At 37.9% G+C, this 22,343-nt stretch overlaps 1 protein-coding gene across 21 annotated transcripts in view; it reads left to right on the plus strand.

Annotated features, from left to right (window-relative positions):
• BAZ2B (bromodomain adjacent to zinc finger domain 2B) overlaps positions 1–22,343 on the plus strand; it is a 463,153-nt gene that overhangs the window by 204,900 nt on the left and 235,910 nt on the right. Inside the window, exon 1 of one of the 21 annotated variants that reach the window (XM_023542906.2) lies at positions 9,278–20,669. The exons of the other annotated variants lie outside the window; for them this stretch is intronic. The gene's annotated coding sequence lies outside the window, so the exon portion shown is untranslated. Of the gene's footprint in view, positions 1–9,277; positions 20,670–22,343 lie in introns of those variants that run through there. 21 annotated transcript variants of the gene reach the window in all.

Genomic DNA, 22,343 nt, shown 5'->3' on the forward strand with positions numbered 1-22,343 from the left:
TGTCCAAAGTATGTAAGACGCAGTCTCGCCATCCTTGCCTCTCAGGAGCATTCTGGCCTCACTTCCTCTAAGACAGATTTGTTCATTCTTTTGGCAGTCCCTGGTATATTCAATATTCTTCACCAACACCACAATTCAAAGATTAGAGAGGGGGATATTATAGATTGTTTCAGAGCTGAAGCTGTTGAGAATATATATATGTATGGTAATATGATATACACTTTATATTGATTTTTCCTCAAAAATTTTCAGTAGTCAGGAGAATTTCAGTTTTTCTTTATGTTACAATGCACAGAAATGCCAAAACATTCTGATTTCTTTTCTTCCTGTCATCAATTCCATTGTAGCCTTTACATAATCCTCAATTTAATATTATTGAAGCATTGCTCTGATTTTTTTCCTTCTCTATTTGGAGATGTTTAGTGACTTCCAGTTGTCTACTGGATCAAATCCAGACTTTCTAACTTGATATTCAAGATCTCTGCTTAGTTCAGCACCAGCATATTTCCCAGACATATGTAGTGATATTTAAGAACAAGAACCCTACACTACCCAGTGTGGACTATTTATTCTACCTTGAATACTTAATTAATTAATTAGTACTTAGTGGGTCCATACTTAATTCCTGCCATTTCCTTTACTTGGAATATTATCCTTCTTTTCAGACTTCTCCTTTATTTCATCTTTTGAAATCAAACCTGCCCTTAAATGCCCTGTCTACATATAATCATCTCTCTGAAGCATTTCGTAATCATCCTAATTGAAAGTTACTGTCTCTCCCTGGCAGTTTGGTAATGCTTAATCCCTTGTATTTCGTCTATTTTAATAGATATCTTTCTGTTGTTCTCAACAAATGAGCATTCAACAAATGTTTGCTGGTAATCATAAATACCCCAGAAAGTGCTAAATCAGTTAGTATCTATCTTGGTCATCTAGTGCTGCTATAACAGAAATACCACAAGTGGCTGGCTTTAACAGAGAGAAGTTTATTCTCTCACAGCCCAGTAGGCTAGAAGTCTGAATTCAGGGCACTGGCTTCCGGAGAAGGCTTTCTTTCTCTTTAGGCTCTGGAGGAAGGTCCTTGTCATCAGTCTTCCCTTGGTCTGGGAGCATCTCAGCTTAGGAACCTCAGTTCCAAAGGACTTGCTCTACTCCCGGCGCTACCCTCTTGGTAGTATGAGGTCCCCACGTCTCTCAGCTCACTTCTCTCTCCTTTATCTCAAAAGAGATTGGCTTAAGACACTACCTAATCTTGTAAATCTCATCAATATAACTGCCACTAATCCATCTCATTACATCGTAGTGATAGGGTTTACAACACATAGAGAAATCACATCAGATGACAAAATGGTAGACAATCATACAGTACTGGGTATCGTGACCTAGCTAAGTTGACAGATATTTGGGGGGGGGGGAGCATAATTCAGTCCATGACAGTATCTTTAGATTTTTTTGTTAAAACTGAAATAACAATATTAATACATGGATATCCATAATTGAACTGTAGGAAACATGGAGGATAAGGAAGAGCATGGATTTAGAACCAGGTAGTGCTGATGTTACTACATACTAGTTGTGTGACTTTCAGCAAGTCAGCCTCTTTGAGGCAGTGTCTTCACTTACAAAATGATGTATTACATATATTTCACAGAATTATTGTATGAGATTGAGTTAATTACCTTTCTTCCCTCTTACTCATATAATTTTATGGTTTACTGCTTTACAGATACACCAAGGGGCATGAATCAACCCGTAAAGGTCAGGGTTGTGTCCCAGACCTTCAACTTGACCTTCATCATACATTGTGGCCCTTTTATGTACAACTTTTAGTAAATGAATTTCTACTTTCTGCATTATATATATTAGTGATAACTTTATTGACTTATGTAAGTTCTAGCAAGGAAGCCAATTAAATCTATTGATACAATGTGTTTTTATTTGGGAAAAAGGGGTCAAACCTCACTAGAATACCAACATCTTCAGGACCAGAATAAATTTTAGAATAGTTTAGATTGTAACCCTTTATATAACAAATTAGAAAACCAACATCCAGAGTGTTAAAGAGGAGGTAATATGCATAATGGTTAAGAACAGAAACTTGGGGTCAGAAAAACCTTTGTTTAAGTTTGTGCTCTGCTGTTTATATAGCTGTTGTGATCTAAAGTGCATTACTTAATGTAAGACCAGGTTTTTATTCTCTAAAATAGTGATAATATTTATATATCAAGAATGTTGTGAGTATTAAATGAAGCATTGCTTATAAAACACTTAGCACAGTAGCTGGCAGTACTAAGTTCTGTTGTCCCTTCATCCTAGGCATCATGGATGAAGTCACTTGCCCAAATCATATAGCCTGAGATCTTGGACTCAATTTACTTTTTGCTTTATTCCAACATTATAATTGTTACTCATCTGTGTTGCGATCACCTCTTAATTGTGTAAACATTTCTAAACAGTAATTACAGGAAGTATAATTTTAAAAAATCCATAGATTTTTTCAATTCCCCCAATTCCAAAACCTTTCTGAGAGTCTTCCTGTAATTTCATTTATATCTGACTTCATTAATGCAATAGCTACATTTTCTTTTTTTAAGTATTTTTATTAAATATTTTGATATATATTTGATACTCTTTTACAAAAAAAAAAAGATCCATCGTTGTCAAGTCGATTCCAACTCACAGCAACCCTATAGGACAGAGTGGAACTGCCCCGTAGGGCTTCCAAGGAGTACCTGGTGGATTTGAACTGCCAACCTTTTGGTTAGCAGTCATAGCTCTGAACCACTATGCCACCAGGGCTTCCTGTCTTTTACAAAGCAACCTTTAAAATAACTTGAGTGGCCTGTTCTGTTTTAATTAAAATTTCCTTTTCCACTGGAGAATTTTATTATGAATATTACTTAAATTTTGTGGTGATTAAGACCTAGAGTTAGAAAACCAAAAGGAAAGAACACACTCAGCATTTCTCAAGCTGAAAGAACTGAAGAAAAAATTCAAGCCTCGAGTTGTGATAGCGAGAGATTCTACAGGCAAAATACTGAGTGACACAGGAAGCATCAAAAGAAGATGGAACGGAACACACAGAGTCACTGTTCCAAAAAGAATTGGTTGGCGTTCAGTGATTTCACAAGATAGCACATGGTTAAGAACCAATGGTACCGAAGGAAGAAGTCCAAGCTGCACTGAAGTCCCTGGTGAAAAACGAGTCTCCAGGAATTGATGGAATACCAGTTGAGATACTTCCACAAATGGATGCAACACTGGAAGAATTTGGAAGACAGCTCCTGGCCAGTCAACTGGAAGAGATTCATATTTGTTCCCATTCCAAAGAAAGGTGAGCCAACTGAATGTAGAAATTATCTAACAGTATCATTAATATCACACGCAAGTAAAAGTTTACTGAAGATAGTTCAAAAGTGGTTGCAGCAGTACATTGACAGAGAACTGCCAGAAATTCAAGCCGAATTCAGAAGAGGACATGGATCAAGGGATATCATTGCTGATGTCAGATGGATCCTGCCTGAATGCGGAGAATTCTAGAAAGATGTTTACATGTGTTTTATTGACTAAGCAGAGAAATTCAGCTGTGTGGATTACAACAAATTATGGATAACATTGCAAAGAATGGTAATTCCAGAATGCTTAATTATGCCCCTGAGGAACCTGTACATAGATCAAGAGGCAGTCGTTTGAACTGAACAAGGGGATACTGCGTGGTTTAAAGTCAGGAAAGGTGTGTGTCAGGGTTGTGTTCTTTCACCATACTTATTCAATGTCTATGCTGAACAAATGATTCCAGAAGCTGGACAATATGAAAAAGAATGGGGCATCAGGATTGGAGGAAGATTCATCCACAACCTGCGTTATACAGATGACACAACCTTGCTTGCTGAAACTGAAGAGGATTTGAAGCACTTAATGTTGAAGATCAAAGACCACAGCCTTCAGTATGGACTGCACCTCAACATAAAGAAGACAAAAATCCTCACAACTGGACCAATAAGCAACATCATGATAAATGGAAAGAAGATTGAAGTTGTCAAGGATTTCATTTTACTTGGATCCATAATCAATACCCATGGAAGCAGCAGTCAGGAAATCAAAGGACACACTGCGTTGGGCAAATCTGCTGCAAAAGACCTCTTTGGAGTATTAAAAAGCAAAGATGTCACTTTAAGGATTAGGGCTCACCTGACCTAAGCCATGGTGTTTTCAATCACCTCATGTGCATGCAAAACCTGGGCAATGAATGAGGAAGACTGAAGATGAATAGATGCCTTTGAATTATGGCATTGGCAAAGAATATCAAATGTACCACGGACTGCCAAAAGAACTAATCAATCTGTCTTGGAAGAAGTACAGCCAGAATGCTTATTAGAAATGAGGATGGTGAGACTAGGCCTCACATGTTTTGGACATGTTTAAGGAGGGATCAGTCCCTGGAGGACATCATGCTTGGTAGAGGGTCCGTGAAAAAGAGGAAGACCCTCAATGAGATGGATTGACCCAGTGGCTGCAGCAGTGCACTGAAGCATAACAGCACTCATGAGGATGTGGCAGTGTTTCATTCTGTTGTACATAGGGTTGCTATGAGTCAGAGCTGACTTGTTGGCACCTAACAAGAACAATAATCTCTACCAATAAAAATATTTCAGTTAAAAATTGAAATTTAGAAGGAGTTACTGTATAATTTTACAGTGTGCAAGCTGTCATAAATACTGGTGTTAGACAGTAATTTAGAAATGTCAGTGAGGTGCCTCGCGCAGGTAAGGTATATCCAGGTATGGCTGCTAATTGTTTCTTAATATAGAATCTCCCTTTCTTCCAATTTTTTTCTCGACATATCACTAACTGGAATAAAAACATCATTTTTCCAGCCTCCCTTGCAGCTAGATGTGGTCATGCCATGTAACTAAGTTTTGACCGGAGATATATATATATATATATATGCATAACGTCTGTTCTGGCAACCTCCAACTGTGTGTAATGAGCAGTCTGGTGGGCACCCTCCAAGGGATGCTCACCCTCCCCTCCTGGTGCTCCACAGCTTAGGCCCCCATTGCGTACACATGAAGGTCATGGCCACTGTGTTCTAGAACCTCTTCCCCTCTATCAATGTGCACAAGGTAAACCTGACCACCACCAAGTGCTGCCTCCTCATCATCTGATTCCACCTATAGCCGTCGAATTGATTATGACTCATAGCAATCCTATAGGATGAGTAGAACTACTCTGTGGGGTTTCCAAGGAACTGCTGTTGGATTTGAACTGCCGACGTTTTGGTTAGAAGTTGTGCTCTTAATCACTACCCCACCAGGGCTCCATCTGACTTCCAGAAGCTGAATTTCTACCATTATAACATTAAAATCTTTCCTGTGGGCGCAAGCTGTGGGACAAAGAAGCTTCTCCAGGAGAACTTCCCCAACATGAGCAGGATATCAGCTGCTGGCACAGGCAGGGCTGTGAGAGAGTGAAGCTGAGCCCCATGGGGAGCACAACACTAGGAAGCTGCCCCAGGCCATCGGGCAGCACATGCAGGCCCACAGAGTGCCCTGTGGCTCACTGAGATCGGCCCTAGATGATGCTGCAGCTCATCAAGCTCTAGGAGGGTATCCACAGGGGAACGATCTGTTCCATAGTTTCGTGCACAAGATGGAGGAGGAGCTGCAGGCCATCCTGCTGGCCAAGGAGGCGAGAGGCTGCAGCTGGGCCCTGAGGCAGGACCAGCAGGCCCACATCGTGCAGTGCAAGTGGGAGCAGGGAGAGGTCCACAAGAAAAGCCTGGCGGGCATGAAGAGGGTAAGGGCAGAGACCCATGGGGACAGTGATGCCAAAGACCTGGGGGCCATGCCGAGGCCAACAGGGCCAACTGACCTGAGGAGTAAAATGCAGCTGAATATTTACTCCAGGCAGTAGGCGAGAAGCCCGACAAGAGCGTGTTCCCTGGCTGATCAAGCCCCCCAGGCCTCCATGCAAGAAGCAGCAGGTAAAGGATGGAAGGCCAGACTGAGGCAGTGACTAGAGGCCTCTAAAACCCAAAGGCAGATCCCGCGGGGCCCAGGCCAAGCTGGGGCATAGTGGGGCTGCCCAGGGCATGTGCAGGGCCAGGCAGCTGCCTAAGAGAGCTGTCGGAGCCTGAGCCTAGCAAGGCTGATGGAATGCCCCAGATTCGGGCCGAAAGATGTTGCCCTTGCGCTCTGGGCTCCAAATGCAGCCTTCTGCTCCCTTTTATAAAGGAGCTGTTTCACTAACTCCACTCCACCCCCATAATAAATGATTGATGTCCCTCCCACCCCCCCGCAAAAAAAAAAAAAAAAAAAGCTCTACTTTCTTGGAGGGATGCCCATAGCCCAGCTCAGCAGCAGGCCTGCCCTGCAGCCTGTTTCTGTTGGGAACGGGTGCCTCTGCTGCTGGAAGGCGCTGTTCCCAGGCGCCCAAGTTGTCAGACACCTCGCCCTACTCACACCTGTTTGCTTAAACAGTTCCCTTGTGCCAAGACCAGTGCCTGGAGTCTTCCCACCATGACCTTCCCCAGGCTAGGGGATCCGTCAGCACTTACCAGAGTCGTTGCCACTGCCCGACAGCTTACTGCACAGCAGCCCCCAGGTCTTGCGCTACACAGACCCAGGTGGACTTAGATGTTCTTTGCACAATGTCCAAATCACATAATGTGTGTTTCACAGAAGATATTGTGCATGTTAAGTGTCACATACTTATATGTATATAAATGTGTGTGTGTGTGTGTGTGTGTGTGTAGCATGTGCAATTTTCATTAAAGGAAGGGGGTTCACCCTCTCTTTTTTTCCCTTCTTCTTTCTTGCTGGCTGAAATGTGAACATGAGAATTGCACTGTAAGTGGAAACCACATACCGAGAACAGGCAGAGCAGTAAGATAGAAAGTCTCTAATAACTTCACAAAGTCACCCTGCCTGCCCTGGCTTGTCTACATCTGGACTTCTTTTTATGTGACGGATTTAAATTATCTTGTATAATCCACTGACTTTGGGCATTCTGTTACTCACAGCCAAAGCTAATCCTGACACATAATGTAATTTTACAAAGACAGTTTATGCCATTGTTAAAAACTCTTTAATTGATTTGTTTAAATTTCATTTATTTGAACTCTGCTGCCACTCTTGATGTTTTAGGAGAAGAAGAGAAAAGGGAAGGATTCATTCTGCATTTTTTTTTTAGGAGAGGGGGTTGGGAGAGATTCATAGAGGAGGGAGACAGACGTCTGGGCAGGGGTGGATTAACCAGTAAGCAAGGTACTCGGGTTTACTTGTGTTTACTAATCTTTAGTGCACAATTTCACATGAGTTTTAATACGGATTGAAACCCATGCGAAATTTTGCACTACAGATCAGTAAGTAAACACAAGTAAGCACCTTCATACCTTGTTTATTGGGTAATCTGTCCCTGCTTCTGGGCTAAATTTGCGAAGTATGAATTAGAAGAGAATTCAGAAAGAGGAAATAGGCACATATATTTGAAAGAACATGTGCTCAGGGATATGCAGATTTTTAATTCAACGTTCAAATGTAAAATTGGAGGAAGTACTATAGGGTCGCTTTGAGTTGGAAATCAACTCAATGGCAATGGGTTTGTTTGTTTGTTTGTTTTTTAAATAAGTCTAAAGGTCAGACCTTATAGGAATTTATAAACCAAAAAATTTGGTTATTGCTGGGTACTTATTGAAGGATTCTTTTTATAATAACCATTTAAAAATTATTTATAGGTTTTTTGTTCACTTTTTTGCTAATAAAAACATTTCAATACAAGTGTTAAAAATGGTAGACCACGACTGGTATTTATTCACTGGTTTAAAAGGTGCTATTTTTTTTTTTTTTAATTTAAACCTTATAGCAGTTTTAGAAAACATATTATTACATTTAACAGATGACTAAACTGTGACTCAGAAAGGTGAGGTGACTTTCCCAGAGTGTTCAAAGTGGTAAAGTCATTATCTGAAAGGTACAAAAATCAACCATTTCCAGAACAACGTCATTATGTATTACCTGACCTTTATTTTTCTGCTTTTCTAATATCAGAAGTATAACAATTATAGTCAACTTTAAAATATCTTTGGTAAAATATAATAACACTGATCAAACCAGAAAAAAAGTCTACAGAGAAATTTCCTTATCTTATGCCAACTAATAAATCTGAAAACATTAACTTTAAATAAAAATATCTAATATAATAAAGCTATCAAGTATGTCTTAAACATTTTTTAAAATACGAATATTTTCAACAGTATCTACAAAATTAATATGTAGCAGCCATTTAAATTACTTCATACAGATCCATTTTCCATTGCTACTTTTAAATGTACGTATGGATAAAAGAAAGCTTCCATCCCCACTTACCACAATTCCCCAAAAGTTGCATATTTCAACATTAATGGTGCTAAAAGCATACTTGGTAAAATGACCCATGGGCATAGACTTAACTTCTTTTGAATATCTGAATGTATGCAATGTTACAGAATCACTGGTTCAAAGATTAGTTCTTTTTTGCCTGAAAATTCAAGATGGACCACTATTTTATAAGTCTGTCTAAAAAAAATAAAGAAGAGATATAAAAACAGTAAAAAAAAACTCTTCAAATAACCGAGATGGGTAGTATAAAACAAAAACTAGTTTTCTATTTTGGTTTGGTGTTTTCTGATTGTAATTAGCAGAGTTTTTTTTTTTTTTTTAGCACCTAGACTAGATAAATATTTTCTGAATTAATGTAACTTAAAATTTAATCTGGTTAGGAAATCATTCTCTTCCTCTCACATTCTATAGAACAGCAATGCACACACAGTTCTGCTGTGAGATATAAAAAAAAAAAAAATTTTTTTTTTCATTTATACAAATGTTAGTGAAAGAGTAGATAAAATACAAGTATAATCTGCAAAAACTGTTGAGATGAGAAGAAAGGTGTCTTAGACCAAGTTGTGAAATATTTGACTCTCATTCTCTTTTTCTGTAAGTGTACAAAGGAAAAATAGAAGAGAAAGAATTTTGACAAAAGTGGAAAAATCCTACCTAAGGTACATTTCCATCATAATATAAGACAATACGTGTAAACTTTCCCACCTGCAAAGTGTGCTGTTTATTTTGTGAATAGCACATCTAATGCTTGCCTAGTTCATTCTCTGATTTTCTTTCCCTCAAAAAAAAAGAAAATCCCACTTTTATTCATAAAATAAATGATTTTTTTTCTCTTTGTTGCTCTTACCACTAAATATTTCCAGGTGTCTTTTTTTTTTTTTTTTTAAACTCTGGCTACTTTTTATTCTCTGTGTCAGGCTTATAGATAGGGAATTGCAGAAAACTTACACACTTGGCACTAAACTCAAATGTCACGGCTCACTTATAAATGTTACCTTCTCCATAAAACCTTCCAAATCTCTGCCTCCCCTCTGATGGAATTAATTTCCCCCAAATTTCTACCTTTCTAGTATTTATTTCTGTAAGGCTGTGTTCTTCAACTCTAGGTGTCTGGACCTGAGTGTGCAAACATACTCTCTGAGGGAAGAGAGTATGCTGCCAGAATTTTAAAATTTCAATGTTAATGTAAAGAAATTTATATGAGCATATTCTTGGATCATCTGGGATGTTCACCTTATAACCGGTTATTATCATGTACTTTCAGGGTTATGATTGTGCTTAATTATGTCAGTCTAATGAGAAAAGAACAAAAATAGGCTTGTTACATAAATGATTCATTTGGTACCAAGTAAAGGCCAGATGACATCAGAGTGAGCTAAGTCACAAGTTTGCAGTAGTTTGAGTAGAAAGAAATGGTGGGAATATTTAATCATTCATACACACTAGACTAAATATAGGTGTTGCCAAACCCAAATGTATCTGAGAAATAATGGGAAAGTAGCAGTCAGTACAGTATTCATGCTGAGTTCAGTATTTCATTTTAGCAAAAATGTATATTATAGTAATTTCAAATCTGTTAGTTTTAAAGCTTTTATGTGCATAATTTGTAAATGTTTTGTATTATATATGAATAAGATCTGGAAACAAAATAGTTTATTCTCATCTATAGTTTTATTTTTCTATACATTTCAATAACATAATAATTTAATGAATTTAAGTCAGCATAGGTGTCCATGAGATTTTCTTTTCTTAAGCGGTCTATACATAATTAAATCTCAGAATATTATGTTAGAACATTTATCTGCCTTATGTGATTAGTTCTGTGTTTGTCTCACCTATTAGAATGTAAAGTTCTTACAATTCTAGTTCTTACATCCTTACAACGCAAAGATGAATATTTTAGAGTCAGGTCACAATGCCTTGTACCTAATAGTAGCCCAGCAGGTGTTTATGCAATAAACTTGCCTGTACTGGCATGCTAAGTATGATATACAGAGAATTAGCAGACATTTTTGCCCTAGTGTGTCGATGATTTGTCAGATCGAACTAGCATGCTTAAATACATGGGAAATGTAAACCAACAACCAAACCTGTTGTGGTTGAGTCGATTCCAACTCACAGTGACACTTATAGGACAGAGTAGAACTTCTTTATACGGTTTCCAAGGAGTGGCTGGCAGATTCGAACTGCTGACCTTTTGGTTAGCAGCAGACTCTTAACCACTCTGCCACCAGGACTCCAGGAAACATATAGGGAGTATATATATTTAACAATTTTAAATTCAGATGAATCAACAGATTGCTCTTTTTAAATTAAATATCCCTAGATTTTTGATCACTTACAGTGTCTTACGAATTATATAATTAAATTGTTTTCTTCTTAGCAAAGATCTATTATCAGGATGACTGGGGAATGAAAAAGGTTTCATTGCAGGCCAGAACTGAGTAGGGGAATGTAACCAGAGTGCTTCAGGGAAAAAGACAGGGCACCATTACAAAAACGTAGTTTTTTACAGTTAGGGTAGCTTGAAAGCATTGGTTCCTCAGAGAAGAAAATGGAAGGGGATATGGGATGGTACTAAAGGTACTGTCTCCCACCTTTGGGGTGTTGCTTGAAGCCACGATGCCTAGGCAAACCAAAAAAACCAATTTCGACTCATAACAACTCTATAGGACAGAGTAGAACTGTCCCATAGAATTTCCAAGAGCAACTGGCAGATTCAAACTGTCAACCTTTTAGTTAGCAGCTGAGCTCTTAACCACTGCACCACCAGGGATTGCTTTAATTTAGTTGGAAATAAAACTGGCATAAATTAAGATCCTCTAAAATAATATAGTAAATACATTTTTTCCTTTTCTAATTCTGTTATCATAGATATTTGTATAATAATTTGCCATAGCATAGCACTCTCCTGTCTTGCTAACTTCTTCATTGTCTTCCTGTGTCCTACTTAATCAAATTGAACTACCTATTCCTGAATTTCAAGGCCTTTCAGATTTAGCCTTGTCCTCCTAGCATTAATCCAAAAAACACAAAATAATAAATGTTGGGGAGGTTGTGGAGAGACTGGAACACTTACACACTGCTGGTGGGGATGTAAAATGGTACAACCACTTTGGAAATTTATTTGGCACTTCCTTAAAAAGCAAGAAGTAGAACTACCATATGATCCAGCAATCCCATTCCTTGGAACATACCCTAGAGGAATAAGAGACATCACACAAATAGATACGCACACCCATGTGCATCACAGCACTGTTCACAATAGCAAAAAGATGGAGACAGCCTAGGTGCCCATCAACAGATGAACAGATAAACAAATTATGGTATATTCTCACAATGGAATATTACACAACAATAGAGAACAATGATGAATCTGTGAAACATCTGATGACATAGATGAATCTGGAATGCATTATGCTGAGTGAAATTAGTCACAAAAGGACAAATACTGTATGAGACCACTATTATAAGAACTCAAGAAAAGGTTTAAACACAGAAGAAAACGTTCTTTGATGGTTATGTGGGTGGGGAAAGAGGGAGAAGGGAATTCACTAACTAGATAAAAAACCAAAGCAAACCCACTGCCGTCGGGTTGATTCCGACTCAAAGCAACCCTATAGGACAGAGTAGAACTGCCCCATAGAGCTTCCAAGGAGCACCTGGTAGATTGGAACTGCCGACCTTTTGGTTAGCAGCTGTCGCACTTAAGCACTATACTGCCAGGGTTTCCACTAACTAGATAGTAGACAAGAATTATCTTAGGTGGCCAAAACCCGAACCAAACCCACTGCTGTCGAGTCGATTCGGACTCATAGCGACCCTATAGGACAGGGTAGCACTGCCCCGTAGAGTTTCTAAGGAGTGCCTGGTGGATTTGAACTGCCGACCTTTTGGCCGTAGCACTGAACCGCTACACCACCAGGGTTTCTGTCATCTTAGGTGAAGGGAAGGACAATACACAATACAGGGGAAGTCAGCACCACTGGACTAAACCAGAAGTTAAGAAGTTTCCTGAACATAACCAAACACTTCGAGGGACAGTGTAGCACAGAGGCAGGGTTCTGGGGACCATGATTTCAGGAGACATCTAGGTCAACTGGCATAACAATGTTTATTACGAAAATGTTCTGTATCCCACTTTGGTGAGTGGTGGCGTCTGGGGTCTTAAAAGCTAGTGAACAGCCATCTAAGATACATCAGTGGGTCACAACCCACCTGGAGCAAAGCCAAATGAAGAACACCAAAGACACAAGGAAAATATTAGCCCAGGAGACAAAAGGGGCCACATAAACCAGAGACTCCATCAGCCTGAGACCGGAAGAACTAGATGGTGCCCATCTACCACCAGTGACTGCCCTGACAGGGAACACAACACAGAGTCCCTGATGGAGCAGGAGAAGAGTGAGGTGCAGAACTCAAATTCTAATAAAAAGACCACACTTTGTGATCTGACTGAGACTGGAGGAACCCCAGAAGATATGGCCCCCGGACTCTCTGTTAACCCTGAACTAAAACAGTTCCCAAAGCCAACTCTTCAGACAAAGAATAGACTGGACTATAAGACATAAAATGATACTCATGAAGAGTGTTCTTAGTTCAAGTAGATATATGAGACCAAGTGGGAGGTTCCTATCCAGAGGTGAGATGAGAAGGCAGAAAGGGATAGGAGCTGGTTGATGGACACAGGAAATCTGGGGTGGAAAGGAGGAGTGTGCTGTCACATTATAGGAATAGCAACTAAGGTCACATAACAATGTGTGTTTAAATTTTTGTATGAGAAACTAACTTGAGCTGTAAACTTTCACCTAAAGCACAAAGAACAACAGCAACAAAAATTAGCCTTTTCCTATCTACCTAACTTCATTTTCCTCTACTTTCCAACACACAGATTCTTTTCTAATCACAATACTCCTTTTGGCACAACATACGGTGATTATTTTGTCTGCATGTTTGTCTTTTTCTCCACATCATTCCTTTTCTTGAAATACTATTACCTCTCCTTATCTAATGTCAATTTGCCCTTCAGGTAGCCTTGCTGTCTTTTCTGAGAACTGTAAACTTCACTGAGATCACTTTCCTACTAGCATTTGATCTTTATCTGCAGCCCCCAGATTTCTCTTTTAAATCGTAGGGCCTCTATTTTCACCTTCTGTGTACATCCATAAGGAGCCCTGATGGCACACTGGGTAAGCACTCGGCTGCTAACTGAAAGGTCAGCAGTTGGAACTAACCAGCTGCTCTGCAGGAGGAAAGGCCTGTGATCTGCTTCTGTAAAGATTACAACCTAGGAAACACTATAGGGCAATTCTACCCTGACCTGTGTAGGGTCACTTTGAGCTGGAATCGCCTTGATGGTACACGACAACATGTCCATCCATACTGGCTATCCCACAGGCACTTATTCAGCATGTCCAAACTTGAACTTTTTTTTTTTTTTTCAATTTCCCATAAACCTTATCCTTTTTATATATTCCCTGTATTTGTCAGCGATATCAACACACGCTCAGCCACCAAGCTGAAATTATTAGATACCTTCAACTACTTCAAAAACTCACATCTAATCTGCCATCAAATCCCATTGATTCTCTATGTGCAGTGTAGTAAGAAGAGCTAATATTTATGGAGTGTTTACTGTGTGCCAGGTACTAATCTAAGCATTTGACCTGTAGTAACTCTTTTAATCATCTTAACAACTTTAAGAACTAGACAATATTATCCCCATTTTATGTAAGAGAGACATTATGCATTTGCTAATAGAGGTTACACTCCACCCCCATGAAGCAGTCCAGCCCCTGCCCCCCAAAAAAGGAAAGAAAAGGGAAACAGCAACAGCCACACTCGAATATGATCTAGCCTGCTTTTAATATACAAAAAATAAATAGGACAGTAGGACATGTTAAATGACATTAGGAAGATGTAATCAGGAATGTCCAGAATGTGGGATACTCTGTAAGTCAAAGTATGTAGCTTTTTCAACTAAAAATTTCAAAGAAATAAAAGACTGGCTGAAGATAAGGGTTACAGGTTAAAAGAGACTTGAGAGACACATCAGCCAATTCCAATGTATGAGTATTATTTAAATCCAGATACAAGCAAGCAAACATTTTAAGATATTTTAAAATATTTTAAGACAACCAGAAAAATTTATATAGTGACTGTATATTTGATATTAAGTCTTATTGTTAAAATTATTTTAGGTTTGATGATGGTGTTAGACTATATAAAAAGCAGAAGTGTTTAGCACAAAAGTATAGGCATTAGAGGCTGAGGTTGAAAATAAAACATGTGTTCACCAGGTATTTTTTTACTTAGCACCTTTGATAAAAAGGATTTGTTCAGGGAGGTGACAGAACATTTATCCTAATACTTAATCACATCTAAAATAATTTTTCATAATTTTGCTAATCCATGCTTTTTTGGCAAACAAAAAATTGACTATTATAAGTTTTATATGTTCTCTAATATTTAGTGTTTGTTTCATAGAAATAGGGGAGCTCAAGGGAATAGAAATCAACATTTTTAGAACATGTATAAAAATGATAATAATAATACAGTGAAACCTGTGAGAGCTGGAACTCAATGGAACTGCCTTGTTTTTCTGAGTCTTGCAAGTTTGCCAGTCACTGCTTATGAGTTTATTGTTTTAACTTATTTCATCCTCCTATTTTGGGTAACAGCTTCATGGAACCCTGGTGGCACAGTGATTAAGAGTTTGGCTGCTAACCAAAAGGTCAGCAGTTCAAATCCACCAGCCACTCCTTGGAAACCCTACAAGGCAGTTCTCCTCTGTCCTAGAGGGTCGCTATAGAGTGTCTGAGTTGGAATTGCATGGCAGTGGGTATGGTTTTGGGTTTTAACAACTTCATGAAATAGGTGTCATTATTATCCTCATTTAACAGCTGGGGAAACTGAGCTATGGAGAGGTTAAGAAAAGTTTCCATGGTCACATGGCTATCAAGTGGTGAAGTTCAGGGTTCAAACTCAGGCAGGGCCTGTATTACTAACTATTATGTTACATTAATTCTCTTTTTGCCACAGCACCAGATACTTTGAGTTGTTGATAATTTATAAAGTTTTATTTATTTTTTCCAACAACGACACGCATTTGTCATTTGTTTATTCATTCACTCAACAAATGTATATTCAGGCATGGGACTGTTCTAGGCGTTAAGAATACAATGGTGAGCAAAAATAGACGTGGTTGAGTATTTTTGACCTTATTTAGGTCTAATATGCATGAGAGACACTAATCAAATAATTATACTAGGAAATTTAGAACTACATCTGTGATCGGTGGGATAAAGGAATAGTATATTGTGCTTTGAGGGCACATCATAGGAGGACCTGACCTAATGTGGGAGGAAGGTTAAGGACTGCTTCCTCAGGACATTATATTTGCCTGGATATGAGGGGTTAGTAGGAATTAGCTAGCCGAAGAGGTTCTGGCAGGGGCAGGTGGTGAACAATGGCTGGTGTGTACCTTACAGAAAGGGACCAACATGTGCAAAGTCCCTGTGGTGTAAGGCAATGTAGTACTTTGAAGGAAAGAATGGAAGACCAGTGTAGCTGGCGTATAGAGAGCAAGGGTGATTGTGGTGGTGTGTGTGGTAAGCAACCAAGAGATACATGGCATAGTAGACTTGGATAAGGATTTTTTTTCTTTAAGGGTAATAAGAAATGTTTGAAGTATGTTTAAATTATCAACAACTCAGTTTTAATTGTGGCTTACAGAGGTTAATTAATTTTCCTGTATATCATGATCTAAGAACATCTGAATCTAGCATCTGAACTACCGTACTTCTTAGAAATACAAATCTAAGAAATGGGTAAGAAATTACAAGCTTTATAATTATAAGCTGGGACCTGAAATTGTTTATTACTTTATCAGTTCGGCAGATGACTACTGAATGCCTACTATGTTTCAGGGATGTGATTTTGTCCTTTGCAAGTGCAGTTACGGTTATATTATCTATTAGCTCTGTTTTTGACCTGTTGCTTCTCAGTCAACAGGTGAAACCACAGTGTACGACAGTGACCATTAGAACAAATATATGGCCTGTTCTTTCTTTTACTTTTGGATCCCTGCCCTCTAAGGGAGAACTAACAATGAAGGCTAATTTGTACCAGTTTTCATATATCATTTTATTTTAGGTTTATTTGATATTAAATAACTGCCTAAAGTTGACATAATTAGTAACGGTCATAGCTAGAATTCAAATCCAGATCTAACTCTAAAGACCATGATCTTTCTACGGTAAAGTACTCAAAGAATATAAAATTCATCTGTGTTCAAGAGAGCATGGTGTGTGTGTTTAGAAATAGAGCACATGAGGTTTATAATGTTCATAAATATTTGCCAGTTGATTGAATGACAGAAGGATGATTATGGAAGAAAAGAATTCTAGAATCAGCCAGTAAGTACCCTGAGTTGATTTTATGAGACACATGTTCTTCAAACAATTTATGTAGTGCCAATCCTTCTCTTATTTAATTATCTTTGTATTTTTATACCTTAGTTACATTATTGATCCCCAGAAAGGGAAGAGACATGAAATTAGTACGAAATGGAAAGTAGCTTGCTCGCAAAGATTCTGCCTGACAAAACATTCCCTAGCAGGAATGGTGAGCCATTCATTCAATCAATCAATATATTGTATACTTCAAATTCAGTCACTCATTTACTCATTCATTCATTCACTCAACAAACTTTAATGGAGCACTGGCTTTTGTGCTTGCACAGTCTAGATATTGGGGACACAGTGGTCAATAAGACAAAGTCCCTGCTGACATTAAGTTTACATTCTAGTAAGAGAGGATAAATAAATAAGTAAATGAATAAAATATTTTCATATATTGACAGGAGCTCCAAGGGTGGGGGGGAGATGTGATAGAGCATACTACTTTATGTTGAGAATGTACCATACTCAACTTTCCTCCTTTCAGAAGTTTCTAAGTAGGAGGCTATTTCTAGTACATTGTTGACATTAAGGCATTATTATAAATTCTTTATACTTTTTATGCACTTATATTTTTGGAAGCATAACACTGTCTTATCCCTAAATTAGCATGCCTCTGCTCTTTTTTCTGCTAGCGTAGGTAAGGAGGTTCCATCTTGTTGTGGATTGAATTGTGTCCCCCAGAAACGTGTGTTAACTGGGGTAGGCCATGATTCCCAGTATTGTGTGATTGCCTACCATTTTGTCATCTGATATGATTTTCTTATGTGTTGTAAATCCTACCTCTATGATGTTAATGAGGCAGTTATGGTAATGAGGCAGGACTCAATCTATAAGATGAAGTTGGGTTTTAAGCCAATCTCTTTTGAGATATAAAAGAGAGAAGCAAGCAGAAAGACATGAAGACCTCCTACCACCAAGAAAGCGGCACCAGGAACAGGGCATGTCCTTTGGACTTGGGGTTCCAGCAAACAAAAAGCTCCTGGACCAGGGGAAGATCGATGACAAGGACTTTCCCCCAGAGCTGACAGAGAAACTCTTCCCCTGGAACTGATGCCCTGAATTCGGACTTCTATCCTACTAGACTTTAAGAGAATAAATTTCTCTTTGTTGAAGTCGTCCACTTGTGATATTTCTGTTATAGCAGCACTAGGTAACTAAGACACATCTTAAAGACAAATTAATGGATATTAGTTTTTCCTTGGTTCAATAAACGTTATGTTATTCCTCTTGAATTTACGTACTAAATTTATGAAGATGGAAAATGCACTGTTCTTCTTTAGAAGCTTACAGTCTAGTGGAGAAACAGTCACACAAACCAATCATTATAGGTGTGGTAGATACCACAATAGAGGTGTATGTAGTGTTTTTCAATATAAAAAGAATGGTGTGATCTCTGGAAAGTGGGAAAGGCCTCACCAGAAGTATTCATGCCTCCGGAGATTTCCCTTCTACTTTTTTACAGGGTAGTAATAAAGAGCTACGGCTGTTAACCAAAAGGTCAGCAGTTTGAATCCACCAGCCTGCTCATTGTTAACCCTATGTGGCAGTTCTGCTCTTTCCTATAGGGTCACTGTGAGTCAGAATCAACTCACCAGCTACAGGTTTTTGTTTTTGTTTTTTTAATGCATAGTACAGTGTAGTTATCACTATTTGAACAGGGATATCTATGCTGCAAAAACAAACCCTGAGAACAGGTTTATGATTTTCAGCTGCAGAGCAAAATAAACAAGTGGTATCTGACTTGGTGGACATGAGGAAGTTGAATTTCTCCTCCAAGTAGAGGGTGAAAAAGCATTATGCTGCTCTTTGTTAACTGTTGCCTTTCTCTCCTGTTTCTCTCACACATCTGATCATATGACGTGAGAAGATAAAAAGTTCTAAAGGAATGCTGCGTAGCAAATTTTACCAGTTTGGTTTTGAAATGGGGGTGGTAGTGTGTGTATGGGATTGTAAGAAGGGAATTTTTCTTTTTTTTAGTTGAGAATAACATACTCTGATGACCTGCAGTTAGGAGCCTAGACAATTCCCAGTCATAATCCCAGGCATAGATATATAATGCATCCTACTACAATACCAGATAGGCACTGTCACAAATACAGCATACTAGAGTGATATGAGATTAATACCAGTACAACTCGAATGGGCGACATGACCATGGAGAAAACAATATGATTTGTAATTCTTTTGTCTTAGAGAATTAAAATTGTTTGAGACTAAGGCAGATACCTAAAGAGAAAGTGCAACCATACCAACAAATGCAGAGCACACTCATGCTAGAGTATGGTATGAGGAGAAATGAAACCAACATAACATAATTTAGGACATAAGTATGCTTAGAGAATTGAAGAAACTGAAGAAGGGGTTATTTCCTCTTATGAAGTTAATGTAAATATTAAATCAAAAAAGACTGGTGGTGCATAAAGATTTAATACATAAATATAAGAAGAAGAAATAAAAGAAAAATAGCAGCAGCAGAATTAAAAGTGATAGCAAGCCTTTATAGAATAATAATTGACCTGTAAAGTAAATTGACTTGACAGCACTGGGTTTTAAAGTAAATTGCAGCACATTTACTCCTGAAACCATCTTCCTACAGAAGATGATTTTTAACTTAGAAAAAACTTCACGAAACTGAAGAAGAGGATAGTAAACTTCTGGTAAAGACGATAGATTGGACATACGTATTCACTTCTGACGCCCCATTAATTTGATAGAAGAAAGTAGTTTTTAAAAGGCATGAGTAAAGAAACAGGAGAGGAATGAATAAGCACAAAATTCTGGAAGCTCAAGAGCAGATGGATGTGTAATAACTGGTTTAGCAGACCGAGAGAACTGAATTCTTCACTGACAATGAGGAAACTGGGAAGAAAACTAATTTACGCCTTTGAAATGCCCAAAGGCTCGGAAATAAGCAGATTCAGGTATCTCTGGAATGGATGGGCAGGGGAGGTGAAGGAAATGGTAAGTGCAGGTTGAACTCAGAATACAAAGACTAAATGAACGTCTGTTTAACCAGTTAGATTCCTAAGCTCTCTTCCACATTACATAGTCGGGTGGTGATGTTTCTTTCACCTAGCAGAGAAGACTGGAGGTTTATCCTTTGGAGTGGATAAAACTGAAGGTCTTTGGATTTAGGGAAATCCAGCATAGTCGGGGCAGGGGTATCATATAGAGTTGGAGATTGAATGAAAGCTTATTACATACCGAATATTATGATCGCCCTGTCACTATGAGTCGAAATTGACAAGATGGCAGTGGGTTTTCCCAGCCATCTTTACTCACTTGGCTATTTAACCAATGATGTAAACAATTAAAAGGGATTCCCTCATGGAATGGCTTGGCGACTTAGCTGGATCCCTCTACGGTGAAATCCACCGTTAACAAGCCCCACTCAATTGACAAAGCATTTTAATGTTCTACTCTTAATATGAGAGTGTGGCTGAGAGTCACCAGACATTTAGGAAAGCCTTTATTTGGAATGATAGAGACCCAAACAAATAAGCAGAAAAAAAAGCAAACTCTGCAGGAGAAAGGAAACTTAAAAATATTATAATTTCTTCAGAGAAGTAAATGAAGATAATGTCTCAATGTCACAAGGTCACTGTAAAAAAAAAAAAAATTTCAGAAAACAAAATGAGCTCTTGTAAATTAAAATGGAAACTGAAAACCTCAATTAGAAGAACTAGAAGGTAAGGTTGAGGACATCTCACAGAAAGTAGAGAAAAGAAGATAGAAAATAGGAGAGAAATGATTACAGAAGATACAAGATCTGAATAATAGGAATTCCAGACAGAACAGAAGAGTCGAGGGAGGACATCTTCACTAGGTAATTCAAGAAAATTTTTCACATATGAAGGACTGCTTTCATTTTCTTTATGTTCTTCTCCTGAAATACTTTCTCTTCCCCCAATGGTTACATGATCAAATCCTGTTTATTCTTAAAACTTAGTTGCTATCTCCAGTAAACCTTCTCTCACCTTCCCAAGTAAGGTATAGCAATCTTTTCTTTGTGCTACTCTCTAGGATGGAAAACCTTGCATATACTTTTGTTTCATTTATTAGCTGTTTATAATTTACTTATTATTTAAGATTAAAAAAGGAAGTCTTTTGAACTCTTTTCAGTAACGTGTAGTCTTATGAATTTCCTTGGAAAATAAAATCTCAGTCCATTTATATTATAAGTAGTTTTCACTAAAAATTTTATAGTTTTGATTAGTACATTATTAAATATTATGGTATCTTCATTTTAGTTTAATCTTTGAAAATATTTGCAATATATAAAGACAGTTTGATTTTTTCTGTTTTCTTTCATTTTTAATTATTTTCTTTCATTTTTAGTTATGTAACAAATACTTTATCTACATTTTAAAATGATGTTTTGTTTATTAAGCATAGATTAAAATTTTATATCACAACATTTAAAATAGTTTAAAACAGCTTTTATTTACAAATGTTTGAAATTCTTGCAGTGTGAACTTAAAAACTAAACTGGTTTATTTTCATAAATTGTGTCCTAATTGAGATAAGAGATCATTGTATCCAGTTTGGTTTTTCATGATTAAAAATTAGCATTATATTTTGTCTTCTTAACTTTAGTTTTTGAAATAATAAAGACATCTTGGTGTGTTATATAAGAATTTTAATCAAATGAGTACAATTTAGGGGTTTGTTCAAGATCTTCCTGAGGTGAATTTGCAGAATTATTTTATGTCCTTGTTGACTTTTCTTTTAATAAGTATTTTATTGAATGTTTGGTGAAAGTTTACACAGAACTTAGGTTCCCGTTTAACAATTTCTGTACGTATTGTTCAGCCACATTGGTTGTATTTTTCACATTGTGCCAACATTCTCTATATTTCCAATCTGGTTGTTTGTTCTGCTTCCATTAATCCTGCTTCCATCCCCACCCCCCCCAACCTATTCACCTATGCTTTAGGGTAAATGTTAACTGTTTGGTCTCATATAGATGATTTTTTTTTTTTTTTTTAAGGATCACAGGACTCATGGATGATAGTGTTTATTTTATGAGTCAATGCATTATTTAGCTTTCAGTTGAAAGTTTAAAGGGTATTTCAGGGTGATAGTCTTGGGAGTTCCTCTAGTCTCTACCAGTTTATTTATTTATTTTGGTATAAGAATTACAGTTTTATTCTACAGTTTACTCCCATTCTATCTGGGACCATCTATTGTGTCCCTGGTCAGAACGATCAGTAATGGTATCCGGGCACCATCTAGTTGTTCTTGTCTCTGAAAGGATGAGACCATGGTTCGTGTAGGCAGTTATTCCTGTAGACAAGATTCTTCTTTGAGTCTTTGGCTTCATACTTTCTCTTTTGCTCCAGATGAGTAGAGCTCAATAGTTGTATCTTAGATGGCCACTCACAAACTTTTAAGACCTGAGACACTACTTACCATACTAGGATGTAGAACATAAACTTCATAGAGTGTGTTGTGCCAGTTGACTGAGTTTTCCCACGAGACTATGGTCCTGAACCTTCAA

The sequence above is a fragment of the Loxodonta africana genome, chromosome 6, assembly GCF_030014295.1.
Source record: "Loxodonta africana isolate mLoxAfr1 chromosome 6, mLoxAfr1.hap2, whole genome shotgun sequence".
Lineage (NCBI taxonomy): Eukaryota > Metazoa > Chordata > Mammalia > Proboscidea > Elephantidae > Loxodonta > Loxodonta africana.